Genomic DNA, 10,477 nt, shown 5'->3' on the forward strand with positions numbered 1-10,477 from the left:
AAATTTCCACTATCCTATCTGACAACATCTTATGCAATATAAACTGCCTTCCCTCATGCTACAATGAGTAAACAATAGTTTATAGTGAGTTGCAGTAAACCATAGTAGCATTTTTGGTAGTCTATTCCTGTACCCACACCTATTCATCTGCTCAAGAGACCTTCATGACTCTTCTCTTTTTTATATTGTCAAGTTTATCCTCACCAATCAATTATATTCGTCAGTATAAAAAATTCAATCAATTGATCCCGCTTCACCTTCTAGTTGCATCATAACTGCACATTGCCTCCAAAAGTATGTTTTAATACTTCTAATATTTCTTGATTTCTTATGGACAAGGAACATATTCCTTAAAAATTTTAAAGATTTTTTTTAAAACTGAGACTTAATAATCGTCTAGCACATGTTATAGCTCCATGAAATTCTGTATACACTTTTTTTTTTTTTGAGTTGGAGTCTCACTCTGTCACCCAGACTGGAGTGCAGTGGCTGCTACTGGTCACCGCAGCCTTGACCTGCTGGGCTCCAGCTGTCCTTCTGCCTCTGCCTTCCAAGTAGCTGGAACTACAGGCATGTGCTCCCACGCCCGGCTAATTTTGATTTATTGTAGAGATGAAGTCTCGCCAACTTGCCCAGGTGGGTCTCAAACCCACGGGCTCAGGCAATTCACTCACCTCGGCCTTCCAAAGCACGGGATTACAGGATGAGTCACCAAGCCTGGCCCTGTATACACTTTTAAAGAACACTGATTCTGCAGTTGTCATGTCCTATAAATATCAATAAGATAAAGACAATAGATAGAGCCATTCATGGCTTCAATACTATCATTGACATTTTGTCAAATTGTTCTAGAATTTACTGAGAGTTGTATAAAGTCTACAATTATGATTATGGTTTTGTATATTTAACCCCTTTAATTCTGTCAGTTTTTCTTCATGTATTTTCAAGTTTATTATTAGGTATATGTGTGCATATATTTTATTATGTATAAATATATTTATAATTGTATCTTCCTGAGATATTGACCCTTTATATTTATAAAGTATCTGTTTATTTTCCTCTATTATATTACTTGTTTTTAATTCTAGACTTTCCATTTGGTTCTTTCTCACACTTTCTCAGGTAAGATTTCCCATCTACTCATTCACTATGATTGTGCTTTTCTTTTGAACATGTTAACAATACCTGCTAAAAAGTTCTATTAATTATAACATTAGGATCATATAAGAGTTTCTGTTGAATAATATTTTGGTTGGGTAACTATTCCCAGCTACATTATGCCTGGCAATATTTTATTTTATGCTTAAAACTGTGTTTGATACACTGTAAATACTCTGGATTTAGTCACTTTTCTTTGAGATGTTGAGGTTTTGCTCTAGCAGGCAGTCAGATCAAACTGTAAAATCTGTCTCCAAGAGTGGTGTCAGGAGCTAAAGTTTCTGTTTATTTATTTCTGTTTCTAGATGCTGGTGTTACTAGAATTGTAAACTTCTCTATATGTGTAGTTTAATGGGAAGACAAGGATTTTTGGTAGTTATTATACAGATTTTGGAGCTCACACTCTCCATAGATATCCCATTAAAATTTTCCAGCTACTCTGTCAGCTCTGAACTTGGTCCTCTGACACGAATAAGCCTTTACAATTTGACTTTCTGCTATTTTCATCCCAGATTGAGAAGTACTGTGAGAGAGAGAGAGAGAGAGAGAGAGAGAGAGAGAGAGAAAGCAAACACACACATCTCATCTGATATAGTTCTATTTTTCAAGGGTTAAATTTCCTCTTGTTTCTGCTTGTTTTTTGGTTGGTATCCAGTATTTTTCAAATAGTTACTTTCTTTTAAAAAACTTAAAATATTTTATCCACATATTGTAATTGTTATCTGAGATTAATTAGTGTGACGAAGATGCTCTGTGCCTGAAATCATATCCCTGCCTCCACAAAAACTTCTTTTTTTAGCATCACCAACAGTCCCACATTGTTAGATCTTATGGGTAATTCTAAGTATTTAAATTATCCAAACTTTCAGAAGCATGTGACACTCCCCCTGATGTCACTTTTCTCATTTGCCTTCTAGGAAAATAGAGTTTTCTCCTACCTCACTGGCCTCTTCTTTCTAAGTAGCTTTCCTGGCTCCTTCTCTTCTCCCAAGTCTCTTAACATTAACAGTATGCTACAATCAGCTTTACAACTTCTATTCTCTGTCTACAAGCATTAATAGAGAATGGTCTTTGAAGATACCATCTAATTTAGAAGTTTTAAGAATTTTCAAGTTTATAGTTATTTTCCCTAAATTCCAAATGCATATAAGTGTCTGCTTACCATAATCACTTGAAAATCTATCAGATATCTCGAACTTGAACTCTTAATCTTACACCATCCAAACATGTTTAAATTGCTTTCTTCCATATCTTATTATTGGTAATCTCAATTTTCAAATTGTTCAGATTTGAAAATCTGAACAAGTTTTTGTTGATAATCTTTCTTGAATATCCCATTTTGTTCTACTTATATTCACCATGTCAAGAAATATTAAATGACCTGTCCTAAAAATATATCCAAGTTGCCTTTGAAGCTAGTCAAATTCGCCCCCATCATCAGCACTCATCTTGACATTAGCAACTTCCTCCCAATTGATTTTTCAACTTCTACCACTGCCACCCACTATTGTTCTTAAATCAGTAGACAATTTATTCCTTTAAAATATAATTTCAATACTATTACTTCTCTGCCAAAAACTGTTTAATGGCTTTCCATTTCACTTATCATCAAGATTTAAGTCTTAAAATAATCTACAGAGTCCCTCGTGGTCTGGTCCCAGGTGACCTCTCAGGCCTCTTCTCCTACCACTCTCCTACCTGTTCGCTGTCCTGCTGCCATCCTTGACTTCTTTTCCTAAAATTACCTTACCTTTTCCCACTTACAAAATTCTATTTGTTTCCCCAACACCACTGATATTCTTTCTTCATATATAATCTATGTATTATAGTGAGGTTGTCTTTTTCCACTAAAATGTAAATATAAGGGCAATCATTTTAAATTTTTTAATGATTACTGTGTCCCTAAAATTCAGAATAGTGCCTAACACAACTCTGATGATGAATTGTTGTTGAATGAATAAATTAATGAATCAAATTCTACATGACTTCTCTTTGATCTTTGGATGTAGTCCAGATCCCTAATATGTTTTCTAATTTTTTAAATAATGGTTCTCCCGCCTGCCTATAAAGAGTTTCATGTCTTTAGGAATACAGTCTCTATCCCTACATGACTAACACAGATTCATGTTTTAAGTCTCATTTCCAGTATGGATTAATTTCACCTTTCTCCCAGGACACCTGATGCTACTCATAATAGACTTGTCACAGTGTGTGGCATTCATATGTTTATTTAACTGAAAGTTACAACTACAAGCCTTATTAAAACAGGAATATTTCTCTTTTGTTCACCATCTTATTCCAAATATTTGACATAATGCCTGGAGCAGTTAGTACTCTATTTATATTTGTTAAAAATAAAACCTGAAAGGTATTGTTATGATTATCCTAAGGAGATTTGCACTCTTGACACCCTAACAGGTAAATTAACTTCATGATATGTCAAATTCCACTGGAGTCATCATAATTCTGTTGTCACATACAACTCTTGTAAAATATTTTAAGTGGTTTGCAAGTAAACTAAGACTTAGTATATCATGTTGAGCTTTTTGTCTTACTGGTTCCCTCTGCCGAATTTTAGTGCAGTGCAGACTGCCACACATTTGATTAGATTAACTAGCATTTGATTGTATCTTGGCTTAAACTTTCCTCCTTGAAGTGAGTACACTTGCTTGTAGCTAGAGAGTCACTATGTGGAAAAGCCAATATTGGAACCCAAGTCTTCCCAAAGTCATTCTTCTCCTACATAAAATATTCATGAGTAATATAAATTTCTTTTAGGAATGCTTAAATAACAATTTATCATAGCATATTACATCTTTTTCAATATAAATTATTGATAATTTTTGAGAATTTCTGTCTGAGAAAATGAGGGTTTTTTTCCTATAGCAATATGTAAAGGGAAGCATGATGTTATATTCATCTTTGGATATACATATTTATGTGCCATCCATCTTCAAACCACTTAAAATACTTTACAGGAGTTGTATGTCACAACAGAATTATGATGACTCCAGTGGAATCTGACATATCATGAAGTTAATTTAGCTGTTAGAGTGTCAAGAGTGCAAATCTCCTTAGTACCTGATCACAGCAGAAAAGTAAGAAACTAGCACCTGGGGCAACAAGGAGGGACATTTAAACCAAGACACAATCAAATGTTAGTTAATATAATCAAATCTGTGGCAGCATGCATTGCACTAAAATTCTTCAGAGGGAACCAGTAAGACAAAAAGCTCAACATGATGTAAACTAATGAAGAACAAAATCAAAATTATAGCTAAATGTTATTCTTTCCTATAAGACATACATCAAAGCAAAAAATTGCTTTCTGCCCCACTGTGAAGACTGTAATTATTTCTAATGGTTTATAAAGACAGGGCTTGTAATTGTCAAGCAAAGAAGCACAGATGTTTTTCTTGGTACACACTGAAGTGTTTTATATGAAAATGCAAGTCTTTGGAGTCAGTCACTCTTGGGTGTGAATCATAGCCTTACCACTTGAGAGGTATGCAATTTCATATATATTACACAGACAGCAAGCCTTAGTTTCTTTATTTTGTAAACTGCAGAAACATTTTTTCACTCCTCAGACTCATTTTTTTCATTTACTTTAACACTATCTCTTACAAAAAAACTCAGACTCATTTTTGAAACCAAATAAAGTTCCAAAATTAGTCTTAAATAACAAAAACAGAATTAAAAACAACAATGAAAAGGACCATGTGATATCAAAGCCAAGTTTAAAATGAAAACAAGCAAAGTGAAGTTTAGTGAAGGCTCATCGCTCAAGTAAATAATCAGACAATTCAATACTTTCCTTCCCCCAAAAGTTGAACAAGTCTTTAAACTTTTTTTCTCACTAAGAGCAAGCTTTTGAGGCTCAAGAAGTACCCTGGAAAGGAAAATAATCAAAGGAGAAGAAAGTTCTGCCGGTTTCCTAGTATACTCTGATCTTTCTCTTCTTCTTGCTTTGACTTCCACTTCATCCAGCGACTCAGTGCTTTTTGGCAGTTAAACTTATCTTCTCTCAAATTTCCTTTTAATCTACTAGTATTTCTATATACAGCTTTGTAGACTAAATGTGTGGAGAGGAAAAAGTGAAGAAAAAAAAAAGCAGAGTTAGAAGAAGCAAAGCCCTGCATCTACTCCATCTGTTCTATTTACTGTCCTTTTCTCCCACCCTGACTGTTTTTTCTAGTTTATAATCTGGAACTCAACATCCAATATGTAGAACTGAATGAAAGATGAATTTTTTTAAGTCCTCTTTTCAACTGAAAGGCAGGAAGCTTGTAGAACAGAAGTGTCCTGGTATGCACATGCAGTTTTGCTGAGTCTCTCTTATATGTAAACATGCTTTCCAGCATTAAAGATTAAAATTATATTAAAAGTTATTCAATCCCCCTGCTAGGGATCAAATTGTATACCCCAAAACTCATATGTTGAAAACCCAATGAGACTGCATTTTAAGTAAGGAAGCAATTAAGGCTAAATGAGGTCATAAGGGTACTTCCTTAATCTGATAAGATTAGTGTCCTATTAAGAAGTGAGACCAGAGAGCTACTCCCCTTTCTTTTTTTTTTTTTTTCATTAATCAGTATTTTTTATTATGGTTTTGTGGGGTACAGTTAAGGGTTAGGTGTACAATGACGTTTCATTCATCTACTCCCCTTTCTTTCTCTACTAAGTGAGGACACAGTAAAAAGGCTATCTGTAAGTCTAGAAGATGGACTTTATCCAGTCAACTGGCGCCTTAATCTTGGACTTCCCAGTCTTTAAAACTGTGAGAAAATAAATTTCTGTTAAGTCCCTCAGTCTGTGGTATTTGTTATGCCGGCCTGAGCTAATACAACCCCTGTCTCATTTCTCACAAAACAGAATCTGGGAATGTGGTATTTAAAAATACATAGAAAGGCCTGACTGAATCAGAGAATAAGGGTAATTCTAGGATCAGAGAAAACCCAACTGCCTATCTGTTGCGTAACATCCTCTGAGGTTACATTCAATTAAGCAAGGAGGCACCAAGTTTTATTTTTTTTTTTTTTTTTGAGTTGGAGTCTCACTGTCACCCAGACTCGAGTGCAGTGGCCGCTCTCGGCCACCGCAGCCTCCACCTGCTGGGCTCCAGCGATCCTTCCACCTCAGCCTTCCAAGTAGCTGGAACTACAGGCGCGCGCTACCACACCCGGCTAATTTTTCTTTTTTTTTTTATTGTAGAGATGAGGTCTCGCCAAGTTGCCCAGGCGGGTCTCGAACCCGCGGACTCAGGCAATCCACTACCTCAGCCTCCCAAGGCGCAGGATTACAGGTTGAGCCACCGAGCCCGGCTGCAAGTTATTTTAAAGAGAAGAACAGATATGTGCACATTAGCTCAGATGATAATAACTGAGTAATTGTCATAGGCCTACTTACAAAGATAAGATGCAGCAAGAAATTGCCAACAGGCAATCGAACACATACTCTAGTAAATATGATGAAAATAATAAGTGAAAAAAATTATTTGTCGATTGCTATAATAGTAGCAAGGAGAGACATCTAATCTAGTCAGCATGAAGAAAAGTACGAAAAAAAATACTCAAATAGGCAGCTATCCAAAAAAAACACAGACTTATTCTCCTAATCAATTTAGTGTTTAATGAAGGCCGTCAAGTGTATTATCTTAAGAAAGCACTAAGCTTTTCAGGAATTCAAATCCAATCTAAACAATTTCTTAGTCCCTAAAAGAGAATAAAAAGTAACTGGTTCTACTCCTAGCTTCTAGGTTATCTTGCTTTGCATTTTGTACATCGTAAAAACATGATGTGGCAGAAAACATAATTAACCTTTTAATCTGAAGGTTTCACAGTTTAGATGAAGAGGCCATGCGCTTGTGATTGTGATGTTTAGCAGGTTACAGGAATTTGCTTACAATGCATAAATTATTTTTGTGTATTTAACAGAAACCTCACTGGGCAAAGCTTCCTGATAATGTGACTTCTGTATTAAATTCTTGGAGTCCTTCAGCCTCTATGCACATGAGGTTTACAGTAGCAAACATTCAGTAGTCAGCAATGGATCATCTGACATCCCAGAGGGCAAGATATCATTTGAAAATGTTAGAATTTTTGGTATGAAATGAATAAAGCTCTCATATGACTTTCCTTCTTTTTGATTCTTTCTTAAATCAGTCTACCAAAATGAACCTGGGCAGGAAAAAAGCATTAAAGAAAAAAACATCAAGGAAAGTAAGAGAAAAAGGAAACATTTGCTCTAAAGGCTAAGAGCTTATGCTTTATAGTATTTATGCCAAGCCTGGGTATTTTCTAACTGGAGTAGCCTCTGGCCCTGCTAACTGTATCAGCAGTCATTTGGGAAAGAGAAAGGAAAAAGCTAAAAAGTGAATCCAAAGGCACTTTACCTTCAACAGTCTAGGCCTTTAGTCCCTTTGCTTATCCCAATATTTAGCACAGTCTTTCAATAGAACTGCCCCCATCTGCAAACATACCCTCTCCTCTTGTAATTAAGGAGTGAGAAGAGTAGAGAAAGTTGTCCTAGGCACCAGTCCCAGAAAAGCAGAAAGGTAGGGAGTCAACTATGCAGATCAAGTGTGTTCTAAGGTGGATCCAGCCATGAATTTAATACTTACTGTGTGCCTTTTGTATACTACTATTCTTAGAAAAGAATAGAGATTTTTAAACAAATGGTTAGTATAGGGTTTCTGGAAGCATTTAAGAAGGGAATTAAACTAGTCTTGGGAATTAGTATAGGTTCCACTGATAAAGAAACAAAGTGAAAACTAAAAAAATGCAAGCAGTTTCTTATCATAACTATGGGAGAAGATTTGAGGCTGAGGGAAAAGACCCCAAGAGGTCTCTAGGACATGAAATGAGATACAGAAAGCAAATTATTAAAACTGACTAAAGCCAAAATAAAATAAATCTTCTCTATGATAGTTTATTTTATGTATCAACTTGATTGGACTATAATAACCAGTAGTTTGGTCAAACATAGTTTAAATGTTCCTCGGAAGGTATTTCTTATGTGATTAACTTTTTTTAGCTTAAAAAATTTTTCTTAGAGAGTGAGTTTGGCTATGTTACCCAGGTTGCTCTTGATTTTCTGGTCTCAAGAGACCCTTCCAACTCAGCCTGTCAAAAGCTGATTACAGCTGGGCTCGGTGGCTCAGCCTGTAATCTCGCGCCTTTGGGAGGCTGAGGTGAATGGATTGCCTGAGCCCACGGGTTCAAGATCTGCCTGGGCAGCGAGACCTCATCTCTCCAATAAATCAAAAAATCAGCCGGGCATGGTAGCACATGCCTGTAATTCCGGTCACTCACAAGGCTGAGGCGGAATGATCGCCGGAGCCCAGCAGGTCGAGGCTGCGGTGGCCGGAAGCGGCCACTGCACTCCAGTCTGGGTGACAGAGTGAGACTCCAACTCAAAAAAAAAAAACAAAAAACAAAAAGTTGATTACAAGCAAGAGGCACCACACCCAGCTATAATTAACTTTTAAATCAGAAAAATTTGAGAAAAGTAGATTATGATCCATAAAGTGGGTGGGCCTCATCCAATCAGTTGAAGGCCCTAAGAGAAAAGACTGAGATTCCTTAAGTAGGAAAGAATCCTGCCTTTAGATTTCCTTACAATCCAAGCTTCAACATCAAGTCTTCCCCGGATATCTAGCTTGCTGGCTTGTCCTGCAAATTTTGAAATTGTCAGCTCCCACAATCATATGAGCCAATTTCTTAAAATAAACTCTCTCTCTCCTTCTCCTCCTCTCTCCCCCGCTCACCACCACCCCATATATATGGGGAAACTAAGGATTTTTAATGTGTAAATAAACACTACCTTTTCTTATCCTTCTGACTTCTAGGATAAATGTATTCTTATTTTCTTTGTGAACTCTTGGCAACTCATTTGCTGTATAGAATTTAGGAAAATGGTCAATTCTTGTAGGAAATGCATTAAAAGGTCTCTAACACTTCTCTATTGTGGGAAACTTGGAATTTTGTGAGGAGCAAGTATATACAAATACAACATACATACATATATATGTGTATGTATATATATATATATATATCACTTGCGTGTGATTTTATGTGTGTGTGTGTGTGTGTGTGTATGTGTGTGTGTGTGTGTGTGTGTATTTGTATATACACATCTTATTAGTTCTCTTTCTCTGGAAAACCCCAACTAATACACTTTCCTTAAAACTTCCTACCCATGGCAGTCAGATTTTTCTCTCAACACATTGTTCCCTCACAGTCATAGAGTTCTTCCATTCACTTCCTTTGCCCCCTCCCTAGGCACCACACAATGTCATCTTCTGTCAGCAAGAAGTGGCCATCAGCATTTCTATTCTCATCTGCCACTCGTTGCTCAAAGGTGACTGGGAAATTAGTAGCTTCACTCACTCCCCACAGCGTTCCAAGTTCCCTGCAATAGAGACGTGTTAAAGACCTTTTAATGAATTTCCTGCAAGATTAGCCATTTTCCTAAATTCTATACAGCAAATGAGTTGCCAAGAGTTCACAAAGAAAACAAGAATACATTTATCCTAGAAGTCAGAAGGACAAGTAAGAAAAGGTAGTATTTATTCACACATTAAGAATCTTTAGTCTCTGATGCAGATGTTTAGAAAGTAAAATCAAAGACTCAGTGAGTAATTAGATAGAGCAGATGTGAAAGAGAGGAAGAAGGAATTGAGATAACACACAGATTTCTTGTTTGTACAAATGAGAGAGAAACAGGTTTGTATTCACAGGGGTGTTTGAGAGTTCATGATCTAAGTTTTAGAGATGTTGAGTATGAAAGACTGTGAAACATTCAATTTCAGAATTGATTCATGGACCTAGAGCTCAGAAGAGATGTACCAGCAGGGGTTACAAATTTATGAGATAAATTCTCATCCAACTAATCAGTGGCCTACCAAAAAAAGTGGAATTTTTATAAAGCAAAATAATTCGTTCTGAAAAGCTTCAACATTTAGCAGTCCAGTACAGGAAGAGGAGCTAACAAATGAATAGCAAAGTAGATAGAAGATAGAAAATTATATATATAGCACATATAATACCGAGGCAGGGGCCCTCCTAGCACAACAAGATAAGGGCTTTCCTAGCACTTATAGAGACAGGATCTTCCTAGCACCATAAGATAAGGGCCTTCTTAGAAAAATGTATGCTAGTGAGAAAGGAATGTGGCCCATGACGTCCAACTCATGTGTAATCTTGCTGCAACCTTGAGCTGTGGAATATCCAATTAGAATGTATGTTGCCAATATGTACCCAATTAGGATCTGAGGTTACAACTTGTCTGGAGTAAACCGCGTAACAACTCTCCAGAC

The sequence above is a fragment of the Carlito syrichta genome, unplaced genomic scaffold, assembly GCF_000164805.1.
Source record: "Carlito syrichta isolate Samal-C Ts95f unplaced genomic scaffold, Tarsius_syrichta-2.0.1 Scaffold111891, whole genome shotgun sequence".
Lineage (NCBI taxonomy): Eukaryota > Metazoa > Chordata > Mammalia > Primates > Tarsiidae > Carlito > Carlito syrichta.